The following is a 13,782-nucleotide window of genomic DNA, read 5'->3' on the forward strand; positions in this document are numbered from 1 at the left end:
CTACAGTTACCATCGTCGCAAGGCTCTATGGTAATAGTTACTATCGTCGCAAGGCTCTATGGTACAGTTCCTATCGTCTCAAGGCTCTATGCCGCAGTTACCATCATCGCAAGGCTCTATGCTACAGCTCCCATCATCGCAAGGCACTATGCTAGCTACAGTTACCATCATCGCAAGGCTCTATGCTAGCTACAGTTACCATCATCGCAAGGCTCTATGCTAGCTACAGTTACCATCATCGCAAGGCTTTATGCTAGCTACAGTTACCATCGTCGCAAGGCTCTATGCTAGCTACAGTTACCATCATCGCAAGGCTCTATGCTAGCTACAGTTACCATCGTCGCAAGGCTCTATGGAACAGATACCATCGTCGCAAAGCTCTATGTTACAGATACTATCGTCGGAAGACTTCTTGCTATCGTTTCTATAGGCACAAAACGCATTACCAACAACACAACCATGATGTATGGCCTTACCATACGTTTGCACTAGGCCAAACTAAACCAATGGCCAAAGTGATGTGTGTGAAATAAGCAGGCGATGAGTCACAATGACGTGGCTAAAGTATGTTGACCAGACCACACACACTAGAAGGTGAAGGGACGACGACGTTTCGGTCCGTTCTCAAGTCGATTGTGAGATCACAATCGACTTGAGAATGGTCCAGGACGGACCGAAACGTCGTGTGAAATGAGTTGACTCTTATGTAACCTTGTTAGATTCTGGTGAAGTAGACCCCCACGATCGTATGATATATTATATGCCTGAAATATATGGCATTTCCTGTTTGCATTTTCTTAGTAATTTCTATGAAGTGCTTGATCAATAAACACTGGGACACATGACTGGTAAGTTGTGTATAATGTATATCATACATATGGAGTGTGTGTGTGTGTCTGGCATTCTCTAATTACCTGTGTCAGCATTGTCTCTTTAATTCATTAACCTACCCCAAGCAGTAATCAAAACAGTATAAAACACTATATCAACTATATTAGTTTACTCTCGTATTCACTTCTTTGTTTTGCACACTCGACTGTGATGATCCCAGGTAATTACCTGCTGGGCGTCGACGTTATAAACTATTATAAAAAAGCAAGACTTTTGGTTCTATTGCTCTGGGGAATATGTTGCCTGGTGCAATATTCCCTTGGGTGCAGGAGGGCTTTTGTGATGCTGTGGATATTACGTCCTTTGAGTCCCCCGACGCTGGCTACCAGAGTGAGAAATGGTGTTTATGGCTGAGTGGAGAACTGCACTCAAATACTCTCATATTATAGTGTAACATAACACAGGACAAGCGACGGTTGGGAGGTGAAGGACTGGTTAATGTTTGGTAACTGTTTCACAATGAACGTCAATGATCTAATTTATACAGGTAATATGCGCACACACTGAGGTGTGAGGGCGTCTTTGTGCGTGTGTGTGTACTCGCCTATTTGTGCTTGTTGGATCGAGCTCTAGGTCTTGGACCCCTTTTCTAGCCACTGGTTGTCTAATGCAATGATTCCTGACCTATTTCCTTATCATGCCTACTTTTAAAGTTATGAATGGAGTTAGCCTCAACAACCTGCTCCTTTAGGTCATTCCATTTACTCACAACCCTTACGCTAAAAGAAAACTTTCTTACAACTCTGTGACACATCTGAGTCTCAAGCTTTCATCCGTGTTCCCTTGTTCTGTTGGTGTTCAGTGTATCATTTCATATGTTTCCACTCTGTCAGTCCCTCTAAGTATTTTATACGTCTGTATCAAGTCCCCTCTCTCTCTTCTCTCTAACATCGTCAGGTTTAGTTCCTTCAGTCTCTCTTCGTACTTCATCCCTCACAGCTCTGGGACGAGTCTCGTTACAAACAACTTCACTTTTTTCGATCTTATGTGATTTTTATAAGATGGGGCTCCAGGATGGGGCGGCATACTCTAAGTCTGGCCTCACATAGGCGGTATACAGTGATCAAAAAGCTTCCTTATTTAAGTTTCTGAAGGATGTTCTGATTTTTTGCCAGCGTAAAGAATGCGGCTGACGTTATTCTTTTTATATGAGCCTCTGGAGTTAGGTTGGTGTTATGTCCACTCTCAGGTCTTTTTCTCTAGACATTATAAGGAAGTAGTTTCCCTTTATCTCCTGGCTCCTGATCCCATTTCCATCACCTTACACTTGCTGGTATTGAACTCCAGTAGCCATTTCTCGGATCATTTCTGCAACGTATTCAAGTCATCCTGGAACGTCTTACAATCCTCATCTGTCTCAATCCTCCTCATTAGTTTTGCGTCATCTGCAAACATTGACATATAAGACTCAACTGCAGTCAAGTCGTTTACATAAATGAGGAATAGTATAGGTCCCAGCACTGATCCTTGAGGCACCCCGCTTGTTACTCTACGCCAGTCCGACTCTTCGCCCCTCACTGTCACTCTGACACCTGTCTGTTAGGTAATTCCTTACCCATGTTAATTTAATGCGTTGCCGCCTACTCCCACCTGCCTCTCAAGTTTGTATAGTCGCCTTCTGTGTGGTACTGTCAAAGGTTTTTTGGCAGTCCAGAAATATGCAATCTGCCCATCCTTATTTTCGGTACCTTATCATAAAAGTCCAAGGGGTTCGCCATGCAGGATTTATCTCCTCTAAAGCCGTTGTTGTTGTATACTTACAAATCTAATTCTTTCAAGTACTTTGCAAGGGATGCTTGTGAGTGACACTGGTCTGTAGTTAAGTGCTTCTTCTCCATTTCCTTTCTTGTAGATTGGCACCACATTAGCCTTCTTCCAGCAGCTGGGCAATAATCCCCCTAGTAAGGGACTCATTAAAGATTAGCGCTAGATGTTTGCTGAGGACCAGTGCTGCTTCTTTTAACATCCATGGTGATACTCTATCAGGCTCAGTAGCTTTAGCTACATCCAGTGATGCTAGTTGTGTTCTTACTTCCTCTATTGTTACCTCAATATTTAGAAGTGTCTCATCGGGGGCTGTTTGCTCATCTAGGTCTGGGAGGTGTTCAGGCTCAGTAGTGAACACTCCATGGAAGCTGCCATTGAGCTCCTCACAAATTTCTTTATCATTTTCTGTATACTGGTCTCACCTTTCTCGTAACCTGGTCACTTGGTAATTCACTGTTATTTTCCTTCTTATATGGATGTGTGTGTGTGTGTACTCACCTAGTTGTACTCACCTGGATGTGCTTGCGGGGGTTGAGCTCTGGCTCTTTGGTCCCGCCTGTCAACTGTCAGTCAACTGATGTACTGATTCCTGAGCCTACTGGGCTCTATCATATCTACATTTGAAACTGTGTATGGAGTCATCCTCCACCACATCACTACTTAATGCATTCCATTTGTTAACTAATAACACTGAAAAAATTCTTTCTAACGTCTCTGTGGCTCATCTGGGTACTAAGTTTCCACCTGTGTCCCCTTGTTCGTGTTCCACCCGTGCTAAGGAGTTTGTCTTTGTCCACCCTGTCAATTCCCCTGAGAATTTTGTAGGTGGTTATCATGTCTCCCCTTAATCTTCTGTTTTCCAGGGACGTGAGGTTCAGCTTCTTTAGCCTTTCCTCGTAGCTCGTACCTCTTAGTTCCGGGACGAGTCTGGTGGCATACCGCTGAATCTTCTCTAATCTTCTATGTGTATGTGTACTCGCCTAATTGTACTCGCCTAATTGTATTCACCTAATTGTGCTTGCGGGGGTTAAGCTCTGGCTCTTTGGTCCCGTCTCTCAACCGTCAATCAACAGGTGTACAGGTTCCTGAGCCTATTGGGCTCTATCATATCTACACTTGAAACTGTGTATGGAGTCAGCCTCCACCACATCACTTCCTAATGCATTCCATTTGTCAACCACTCTGACACTAAAAAAGTTTTCTAATATCTCTGTGGCTCATTTGGGCACTCAGTTTCCACCTGTGTCCCCTAGTGCGTGTTCCCCTTGTGTTAAATAGCCTGTCTTTATCTACCCTATAGATAATGTGTGCGCGTGTGTGCGTGCGTTCGTGTACTTACCTGTTTGTGCCTGCAAAATCAAGTTTCAGCTCTGCGAGCCCGGCGTTCCAGCTGGTGGTTTTCTAATACAGTGACTCTTGATCCATTTTTCTATCGTATTTACTTCTGAAATTACGAATGATGTTCGCCTCAGCAACCGGCTTATTTAGTCCTTTTGAATATTCTACCAGTTTTAAGGTAAAATAAAACTTCCTAAAATATGGCTCATCTGTTCTCAAGCTTCCATCCGCGCCCTCGTACTTTACTGATTCTCATTGTGGACATCACTGCTTTGGCCACTTTCAATCTCCAAAAATATTTTATACGTCCGTCTCTTTCATATCTTCAGTTTCTCTCCCTCTGCCATCTCTACTGGACGGTAGAGAGACAGTCTCGCTTCATGCAGGTCGGCGTTCAATCCCCGACTGTCCAAGTGGTTGGGCACCATTCCTCACCCCGGCCCCATCCTAAATCCTTATCTTGACCCCTTTCCAGTGCTATACAGTCGTAATGGTTTGGCGCTTTCCCCCGTGATAATTCCCTCCCTCCTGTTTTTAGTACGTTACATTAGTACTTTATTTTCATATCCCATTTCTCACAATTTGAGTCCAAACCTCGTTGTAAACTTCTGTACCTATTCATATTTTGTTCTTTTTTGAGATGGGGCTCCACGAAGAGGCTTCATACCCCTGTGACTGGTCTCACGTAGGTGGTGTACTGAAATCTAAATGCCTTATATTTGCGTTCCTGAACGATGTTTTGACTCTTGTTGAAGCATATGCTGCTGATGTTATCGTGTTTATATATATGCACATGAAGTAAGGTTTGGTGTTACATATCCACTCCCAGGTCTTTTTCTAAGGCCCTTACATGGAGGTACTTTCCCTTCATTGTGTATGGATTCAAGTATGTTTATTGAGACAAGAAAAAATACATCTCAGAGGGATAGAGTAGCTTAGGCTATTTCTACCCCCCCCCCCCCTTTGTGTATGGAAGTAGAGAGTAAGAGTTATGGAGGAATGTGGGGCTGGTATGAGAGAAGAGATGAGTAGTGCAAGGTGTAGGATGTGGAGAGTAGAGTAGTGCAGGGATTGGGTGTGTGTGTGTATCTGTTTATTTCTGCAAAGGATTATTAAATATTTACTCACAGAAAATGTAGATATCGGTGCAAAAATAACTCGGTGAGAGGCATGTTGCCTGAGCACCACCAACACCTGGGTGAGAGGCATGTTGCCTGAGCACCACCAACACCTCAGTGAGAGGCATGATGCCTGAGCACCACCAACACCTCAGTGAGAGGCATGTTGCCTGAGCACCACCAACACCTCAGTGAGAGGCATGTTGCCTGAGCACCACCAACACCTCAGTGAGAGGCATGATGCCTGAGCACCACCAACACCTCAGTGAGAGGCATGTTGCCTGAGCACCACCAACACCTCAGTGAGAGGCATGTTGCCTGAGCACCACCAACACCTCAGTGAGAGGCATGATGCCTGAGCACCACCAACACCTCAGTGAGAGGCATGATGCCTGAGCACCACCAACACCTCAGTGAGAGGCATGTTGCCTGAGCACCACCAACACCTGGGTGAGAGGCATGTTGCCTGAGCACCACCAACACCTGGGTGAGAGGCATGATGCCTGAGCACCACCAACACCTCAGTGAGAGGCATGATGCCTGAGCACCATCAACACCTGCGTGAGAGGCATGTTGCCTGAGCACCACCAACACCTGCGTGAGAGTCATGTTGCCTGAGCACCACCAACACCTGCGTGAGAGTCATGTTGCCTGAGCACCACCAACACCTGGGTGAGAGGCATGTTGCCTGAGCACCACCAACACCTGCGTGAGAGTCATGTTGCCTGAGCACCACCAACACCTGCGTGAGAGTCATGTTGCCTGAGCACCACCAACACCTGCGTGAGAGTCATGTTGCCTGAGCACCACCAACACCTGGGTGAGAGGCATGTTGCCTGAGCACCACCAACACCTGGGTGAGAGGCATGTTGCCTGAGCACCACCAACACCTGCGTGAGAGTCATGTTGCCTGAGCACCACCAACACCTGGGTGAGAGGCATGATGCCTGAGCACCACCAACACCTGGGTGAGAGGCATGTTGCCTGAGCACCACCAACACCTGGGTGAGAGGCATGATGCCTGAGCACCACCAACACCTGGATGAGAGGCATGTTGCCTGAGCACCACCAACACCTCAGTGAGAGGCATGATGCCTGAGCACCACCAACACCTGGATGAGAGGCATGTTGCCTGAGCACCACCAACATCTGGATGAGAGGAATGTTGCCTGAGCACCACCAACACCTCAGTGAGAGGCATGATGCCTGAGCACCACTAACACCTGGGTGAGAGTCATGTTGCCTGAGCACCACCAACACCTGGGTGAGAGTCATGTTGCCTGAGCACCACCAACACCTGGGTGAGAGGCATGATGCCTGAGCACCACCAACACCTGGGTGAGAGTCATGTTGCCTGAGCACCACCAACACCTGGGTGAGAGTCATGTTGCCTGAGCACCACCAACACCTGGGTGAGAGGCATGATGCCTGAGCACCACCATCACCTGGGTGAGAGGCATGATGCCTGAGCACCACCAACACCTGGGTGAGAGGCATGATGCCTGAGCACCACCAACACCTGGGTGAGAGTCATGTTGCCTGAGCACCACGCAACACCTGGGTGAGAGGCATGATGCCTGAGCACCACTAGCACCTGGGTGAGAGGCATGATGCCTGAGCACCACCAGCACCTGGGTGAGAGGCATGATGCCTGAGCACCACCAGCACCTGGGTGAGAGGCATGATGCCTGAGCACCACCAGCACCTGGGTGAGAGGCATGATGCCTGAGCACCACCAACACCTGGGTGAGAGTCATGTTGCCTGAGCACCACGCAACACCTGGGTGAGAGGCATGATGCCTGAGCACCACCAACACCTGGGTGAGAGTCATGTTGCCTGAGCACCACCAACAAACGGATGAGAGGCATGTTGCCTGAGCACCACATATGCGTTACAGGGTTTCCTGCGTAATTAAGGACGCCAAAAATATGAATGTTTACCGGTCGCTATAAATAATTATTGCAAACTCTGATTGCTGATAACGACGGAGATAACTCAGGGAGATAATTACTTTGGGAGGATAATTAGGCTTAATTAGCCGAGGTTGAGCTGTGTGGGGAGGCTGTGGGAAGAGGGTGACGATGGTGGTAGAGGGGTTAGAGGGGCACACCAACCCACACGACAACTACCATTCACATCAACCACCATTCACATCAACCACAACATATTCTCCTCCACGTGGCCCCCACATTTGCTGTCGCCTCCTACAGCTTCTACTTTGGAGCCGCTGCCACATTTGGAGCGGCAGGAAGCCGTGTCGGGGCCTGGCGGCGTCCTCCCAGGTATATGTTGTGAGGTAAATCCTCCAGGAATGATGCCATAAACAGTGTGAAGCAAGAGGCACCCGCCCGCCACCACATAAAGGAAAGCTGCTGCTGCTCTCTCTCGCTCTCTCTGTTAAACTTTGGCCAGGTGTGTGTGTGTGTGTGTGTGTGTGTGTGTGTGTGTGTGTGTGTGTGTGTGTGTGTGTGTGTGTGTGTGTGTGTGTGTGTGTGTGTACTCACCTAGTTGTGTCTGCAGGATCGAGCATTGACTCTTGGATCCCGCCTTTCGAGCATCGGTTGTTTACAGCAATGACTCCTGTCCCATTTCCCTATCATACCTGGTTTTAATATTATGAATAGTATTTGCTTCCACAACCTGTTCCTGAAGTGCATTCCATTTTCCCACTTCTCTCACGCTAAAAGAAAATTTCCTAACATCTCTGTGACTCATCTGAGTTTCAAGCTTCCAGCCATGTCCCCTCGTTCTGTTACTATTCCGTGTGAACATTTCGTCTATGTCCACTCTGTCAATCCCTCTGAGTATTTTATACTTTCCTATCATGTCCCCCCCTCTCCCTTCTTCTTTCTAGTGTCATAAGGCACAGTTCCCTCAGGCACTCCTCATACCCCATCCCTCGTAGCTCTGGGACGAGTCTCGTTGCAAACCTCTGAACCTTTTCCAGTTTCATTATATGCTTCTTCAGATGGGGACTCCATGATGAGGCGGCATACTCTAAGACTGGCCTCACGTAGGCAGTGTAAAGCGCCCTAAATGCCTCCTTACTTAGGTTTCTGAATGATGTTCTAACTTTTGCCAGTGTAGAGTACGCTGCTGTCGTTATCCTATTTATATGTGCCTCAGGAGATAGGTGTTACGTCCACACCCAGGTCTCTTTCGCGCGTCGTCACAGGTAGGCTGTTCCCCTTCATTGTGTACTGTCCCTTTGGTCTCCTATCTCCTAGTCCCATTTCCATAACTTTACATTTGCTCGTGTTGAATTCCAGTAGCCATTTCTCTGACCATCTCTGCAACCTGTTCAGGTCCTCTTGGAGGATCCTACAATCCTCATCTGTCACAACTCTTCTCATCAACTTTGCATCATCCGCAAACATCGACATGGAGGACTCTATGCCTGTAAACATGTCGTTAACATATACAAGAAATAGAATTGGTCCCAGCACCGATCCTTGTGGTACTCCACTTGTTACTGTTCGCCAGTCCGACTTCTCGCCCCTTACCGTAACTCTTTGGCTCCTTCCTGTTAGGTAGTTCCTTATCCATGCTAGGACCTTTCCCCCCACCCCCGCCTGCCTCTCGAGCTTGAACAGCAGTCTCATGTGCGGTACTGTATCAAAGGCTTTTTGGCAGTCCAGAAATATGCAGTCTGCCCAACCATCTCTGTCCTATCTTATCCTCGTTATTTTATCATAGAATTCCAGAAGGTTTGTTAGGCACGATTTCCCTGTCCAGAACCCATGTTGATGTTTGTTCACAAACCTAATGTTCTCCAGGTGTGCAACCAGTCGTAGCCTAATTATTCTTTCCAGTATTTTACAGGGGATGCTTGTCAGTGATGCAGGTCTATAGTTAAGTGCCTCCTCCCTATCACCTTTCTTGAAGATCGGCACGACATTTGCCTTCTTCCAGCAACTGGGCAATTCTCCCGACATAAGTGACTCATTAAAGATCATTGCCAGAGGCACGCTGAGGGCCTGCGCTGCTTCTTTTAGTATCCACGGTGATACTTTTTCTGGTCCAACTGCTTTAGTTGCATCTAGAGTTGTCAACTGTTTCATTACCTCCTCTGCTGTCACCTCTATATCTGATAGTCTTTCATCTAGGGTAACCCCTTCCAACAATGGGAGCTGCTCAGGCTCGGTAGTGAACACTCCATGGAAACTGGCATTCGGCCTCGCAGATTTCCTTGTCACTTTCAGTATATGCCCCCTCTGTCTTCCTTAGTCTTGTCACTTGGTCGTTCACCGACATTTTTCTTCTTATATGACTGTGTAGTAACTTAGGTTTTTTTCGCTTTGATTGCAATATCGTTCTCATAGTCCCTTTCCGATGTTCGTCTTATGTTAATGTAATCGTTCCTAGCTCTGTTGCATCTGATCCTGTTGTCCTCTGTCCTTTGTCTTCTGTACTTCCTCCACTCCCGCCTGCTGGCCATTTTTGCTTCCTGACACTGTCTATTAAACCATGGGTTATTATATTCCTTCTTATTTTTTCCCTTTACTGTTGGTATAAATCTCTCTTCGGCCTCCTGGCATTTCTGTATGACTAGGTCCATCATATCTTGGACTGTTTTTCCTCTAATTTCTTCCTCCCACTGCACTTCACCCAGATAGTCCCTTATCCTCTTATAGTCCCCTTTCCTGTAGTCAACTCTCCTTTCCCAGATCTCTTGTCCCATGGTCATAAGTTTGAATTCCATCATGTAGTCAAAGACTAGGACACAATGGTCACTGGCCCCTAGAGGTATTTCATGCTCTAAATTCTCGATATCTTCTACGTTCTGGGTGAAAATCAGGTCTAATAGGCTCGGTGCATCTCCTCTTTCCCTTGTGTCTTCCTTCACATGTTGTGTTAGGAAATTCCTGTCTATAACATCTACTAATTTTGCTCCCCACGTTTCGTCCCCTCCATGGGGATTCCTTGATTCCCAATTGATCTCTCCATGATTTAGGTCCCCCATGATCAGCAGCTTCGCTCTCATTCTGTGGGCTAGTGTTGCTACCTTCTGCAGTTCAACTATACATGCCTTGTTGTTGTCATCATACTCCTGCCTGGGTCTTCTACTGTTTGGTGGGGGATTGTAGATTACCAAGATCATAATCTTCCTCCCATCTACTGTCAGAGTTCCATGTATGAAGCTTGTGCACTCATTGGTAACTCGATTTCCCAGGTCTTCAAACTTCCATTTCCGCTTTATTAGGAGTGCTACTCCCCCTCCCTGTCTCTGTGTCCTCTCTTTTCGTATCACCTGGTACCCTTTAGGAAAGATTGCATCTGAGATCATGTCATTAATTTTAGTTTCCACAATTGCAACTATGTCAGGATCTGCTTCACTCACTCTTTCTTTGATCTCTTCTGCTTTATTAGATACCCCATCAGCATTGGTGTACCAAACCTTGAGATTCTTCATGGAAACTCTTGTACCAGAGTTCTCCCTTTCTCTGGGGGTCTGGGGGGATCTGAGGGGTGTCTGGGGGGTGACTGGGGGCAGGGGGGATCTGGGGGATCTGGGGGGTGTCTGGGGGATGACTGGGGGCGGGGAGGATCCGGGGGATGTCCGGGGGGATCCGGGGGGTGTCTGGGGCGGTCCGGGAGGTGTATGGGGGGTGAAAGAGGTCAGGAGGGGTGCTTGGGGGGCTAATGGGGGCTGGGCTTCTAGGAAGGTAGGTAGGAGGGTCTGGGGTAGGGCCTGGATAGGTAGGTCTGGAGTAGGAAGGGCATACTGGGTCTGAAGATTAGAGAGGGTCTGATAGGCATAGAGGGGTTGGGAGATAGCGTAAGGTTGAGGTCAGATAGAGGTTGAGAGGTTGGGAGGGGGAAGGATAGAGGAGGTGGGGGGAACCTCCCACCCCTCTCGCAAGGGTGGGGGTCACATGGAAGGAGAGGGGATGAGGAGGGATGAGGGCTGGGTAGGTTTTGGGGGTTGAGGGGATGAGGGCTGGGTTGGTTTTGGGGGTTGAGGGGATGAGGGCTGGGTGGGTTTTTGGGGTTGAGGGGATGAGGGCTGGACGGGTTTTGGGGGTTGAGGTGATGAGGGGGTCCTTGGAATGTGGGATGAATTTGACTGCAGTGGGGTCAGAGGGGACAAGGGAGGTGTTGGGGAGATAAGCAGGGGCAGGGAGGGCTGATTTGGGGAGGGAGTGACCTGAGAAGGTGTGAGATGGTTAGCATGGGGTGGATTAGCATTGGGGTGTGTAGCTACGCTCAAATGGGAAGAGTTGTATTGTTGTTTGCTTGCTCTGTGGGCTATCTGCTCCTCCTTCGTTATGAAATCATGACGAATTCATGACGTGGTGTGTGTGTGTGTGTGTGTGTGTGTGTGTGTGTGTGTGTGTGTGTGTGTGTGTGTGTGTGTGTGTGTGTGTGTATACTCATCTATTTGTACCTACTTATTTGTATTCAACTATTTGTGCCGGCAGGATCAAGCTGCAGGCACTCTTGAACATACCGCTTTTCTAGCCGTTGGTTGACTAATGCAATGCCTCGTTGCCTATTTTTCTATCATTCCGGCCTTTAAAGTTATGAATGAATAACGGATAATGACGAGGAGATGAGTAGTATTGTTAATAAATATTTTATATCTGTATTTACTAAAGAGGAACTTAACAATATGCCTTCAGCCGAACAAATATATGTGGGTGGGGACGAGGACAAGTTGACTAGTTTAGCAGTTACCAGGGAGGATGTAATTAAACAAATAGTAAAACTATAACCAAACAAATTCCCAGGGCCGGATGAAGTGTTTGCCAGGGTGCTTAGAGAATGCAAAGAGGAGCTTTCCGAGCCATTGTCTACCATATTTAATAAATCAATAGAGTTAGGTAGAGTGCCAGAGTCATGGAAGGTAGCTAATGTGATACCAATTTTTAAGAAAGGAGATAGATCACTTGCATCAAACTATCGGCCAATTAGCCTAACGTCTATTGTGAGAAAGTTACTTGAATCGATAATTGCAAATACAATTCGTCTTCATCTTGAAAACCATAAATTAATAAATGAGTCGCAACATGGTTTTACAAATGGCCGTTCATGTTTAACAAATTTGCTACCTTTTTATTCCAGCATAGTTGAGGCAGTTGATAGTGGTAAGGATTGTGATGTTGCGTACCTTGACTTTAGCAAAGCTTTTGATACAGTGCCACATGAGACTGATTAAAAAAAATAGAGGCTCATGGTATTGGGGGTGCTATATTAAGTTGGATTAGGCCATGGCAATTTCAAAAGAAACAGAGTTAGTGTAAATGGGGTTAAGTCAGGGTGGGATAATGTTGTTAGTGGAGTGCCTCAAGGCTCAGTCCTGGGACCTCTGTTGTTTATAATATATATAAATGATTTAGATTCAGGTTTGAGTAGCAACATCTGCAAATTTGCAGATGATACAAAAATCGGTAGGGAAATTAACACGGAAGAAGACTCACTATCACTTCAAGTTGATCTAAATAGGGTTTTGAAATGGTCAAAAGATTGGCAGATGCAGTTTAATGCTGATAAATGTAAAGTTCTGAGGCTAGGTAATGATGATAGAGTTGCAAGATACAAGCTAGATGGTGTTGAAATTGCGAAGTCGGATTGCGAAAGGGATCTGGGAGTTATGATTAGTAAGAATTTAAAACAAAAGGATCAATGCATAAATGTTCGTAATAAGGCAAATAGGACACTGGGATTTATTAATCTAAGCGTTAGTAACAAGACACCTGGTGTGGTTCTTCAGCTATATCTTGCTCTAGTTAGGCCCCATTTAGATTATGCAGTTCAGTTTTGGTCGCCGTACTATAGAATGGATATAAATTCACTAGAACGTGTCCAGCGTAGGATGACTAAGTTAATTCCCCAAATTAGAAATCTTTCATATGAAGAAAATTAACAAAGCTTAAATTGCATTCACTGGAAAGGGGAAGAGTTAGGGTGACATGAGAGGTTTACAAGTGGATGAATGGACACAACAAAGGGGATATTAATAGGGTATTAAAAGTAAGCACACAAGACAGAAGACGAAACAATGGTTATAAATTGGATAAATTTAGATTTAGGAAAGACTTGGGTAAATACTGGTTCGGTAACAGGGTTGTTGATTTGTGGAACCAATTACCGTGTAACATGGTGGAGGTGGGGTCCCTCGATTGTTTCAAGCGCGGGTTGGACATGTATATGAGTGGGATTGGGTGGTTATAGATAGGAGCTGCCTCGTATGGGCCAATAGGCCTTCTGCAGTTACCTTTGTTCTTATGTTCTAATGGGGTTTGCTCCTACAACCTGCTCCTTTAGGTCATTCCATTTACTCGCTATCCTTACGCTAAAATAAAACTTTCTAACATCTCTGACACATCTGAGTCTCAAGCTTCCATCCGTGTCCCTTTTGTTCTGTTGTTATTCTTCGTAAACATTTATTTTCTTTCCACCTTGTCAATCCCTCCAAGTATTTGATACGTCTGTGTCATGTCGGGTTGTTGATTTGTGGAACCAATTACCGCGTACCTTGGTGGAGGTGGGGTCCCTCGGTTGTTTCAAGCGTGGGTTGGACATGTATATGAGTGGGATTGGGTGGTTATAAATAGGAGTTGCCTCGTATGGGCCAATAGGCCTTCTGCAGTTACCTTTGTTCTTATGTCTCCCTTCTCCCTCCTCCTTTCTAACGTCGTCAGGTTTAGTTCCTTCAGTCTATCT

This window comes from Procambarus clarkii, chromosome 10, assembly GCF_040958095.1.
Source record: "Procambarus clarkii isolate CNS0578487 chromosome 10, FALCON_Pclarkii_2.0, whole genome shotgun sequence".
Lineage (NCBI taxonomy): Eukaryota > Metazoa > Arthropoda > Malacostraca > Decapoda > Cambaridae > Procambarus > Procambarus clarkii.